Here is a 1,726-nt window from a genome sequence, read left to right on the forward strand (position 1 = left end):
ATGTCTTCGATCTCTGTTTAGAAATTGATTTAACCCCTTTCGCAACGTTAGCAAATTTAATAATGTCTTTATTTTTCACGATTGTCGATATCGTCGTTCTCGGAATATGGAATGCAACCGTTAAATCTCGAACACGCGTGCCACCTTCATATTTCTCAACAATCTCTTTTTTCAGTTCCGTTGTGATTCTAGTCATTTTTTTTATTTTTCTGTTGCCCTTTTGCAATTCGTGAATAATAAAAATAATAAAATGTTACTTACAAATTAAAATCAGAAGAAATTTAACAAAGTTATAAACCATAGCACCGCGAACGTCTAGTCTAGTGTAGTACACCAATAGTTCTACTTGTTCATAGATGGCGCGTATAATTGAATTAAGTCGTATACCGAACAAAAGTCATATACCGAGCAAAATTTGTTTCGTCCAAATAGGACATATTCCGAATTGGATGTATTCTAAAGCAGACGTATACCGAGGTGCCACTGTATTCTTAAATGAAAATCTGAAAGCATTTGTTTAATTATTGGTACCTGTTGAGTATGGATAAAAGCAAGTATCAGGATCAGATCAGTTAGAAAATTATTCAAATTTGATTGTATTGGTAGAATTCTGTATCACATTTCTAGTAAATATACATGTTTTTAATAACTCTTCCTAACCATTGATTAAGAAAATTTCTATCTTTATTAGAAAGAATTAATTAATTATAAAGTATTTTTCTTTTGCATAAAATTATATTAGTTTTATTAAAACAATAACAATAAGACCAGGTGTACTCAGCATGAAGAAGTAGAATCTTACTATAACATCTGAGAGAATTCTTTATTAACAAATGAAAATGTTTGTTAATAAAGAAATCTCTCAGTGAAGCTCAGGTGTTATAGTAAGATTGTAATAATGATAACGACTCATTATTATTTTTAAGCATGTGATATGCGTGATAAATTTAAAACGATACAATTAAAAACTTCTGGTGAAAATATTGTAAAATCTTCTCATCTGGAAAGATGTTCTCATGTTGTGAAATGTATGTACCTAAAATTATTGGAAATTATAATTTTGTATATAAACACAATGTGTATTTTTTATTAATAATAATTATGGTACAGTAGGTCTTCAATTTAATGTACTCCAATTTGATGGACCAAGAAAAAAAGTTGTTTTAAGAAAAACTTATAACTTTCAATTCATGAATAGTATAAAACATATTTTAAAAATATGTTTGATTTAATAGATCTTTGGTAATAGTTGATGCTCCTTTCTCTAATTATCCTGTTAAATTGAGGGCTTACTGTATTGCTAAAAATTATTTACGATTCTTTTTTTATCAGTTGTAATATAATTACATATATTTTTTAAAAAATTTTCTAGATATTAGGTCTCATCTTCTCTATTGTTTTATGCTGTGCCATTCGCAATGAAGAAGCAGAAGTATTCAAGGCCTGAATGCTGGAAAAGTTTCAAAATTGTGCCAAAAAAGATCTAGTGATTATGTTGAAATACAACATAATGTATTATGAGTAACATATTATATCATTGTTGGCACTTACATGCCATGTGAAGAAAGTAATGATATATACCAAATAGAATACTCTCAAATGTACATATATCAAGCTATAGATTTATAAATACTCCATATTGTATATAAATATATCTTTTTTTAATTTTTTTTTTCTTTTGTTTTGCTCAAGTGTATCTTGAAAATATCAAACAACATAATTTTGT

The 1,726-nt window shown here is 27.5% G+C and overlaps 1 long non-coding RNA gene across 1 annotated transcript in view; it reads left to right on the forward strand.

The window, feature by feature from the left end:
• Positions 1-1,480, forward strand: part of LOC111633474 — a 14,047-nt gene extending 12,567 nt beyond the window's left edge. Inside the window, exon 2 of the long non-coding RNA XR_002758062.1 lies at positions 1,373-1,480. This is a non-coding gene — a long non-coding RNA (uncharacterized LOC111633474). The remainder of the gene's footprint in view (positions 1-1,372) is intronic.
• Positions 1,481-1,726: the final 246 nt, after the last annotated feature.

This window comes from Centruroides sculpturatus, unplaced genomic scaffold (assembly GCF_000671375.1).
Source record: "Centruroides sculpturatus isolate CEXI.00-Female unplaced genomic scaffold, Cexi_2.0 scaffold618, whole genome shotgun sequence".
Classification (NCBI taxonomy): Eukaryota; Metazoa; Arthropoda; class Arachnida; order Scorpiones; family Buthidae; genus Centruroides; species Centruroides sculpturatus.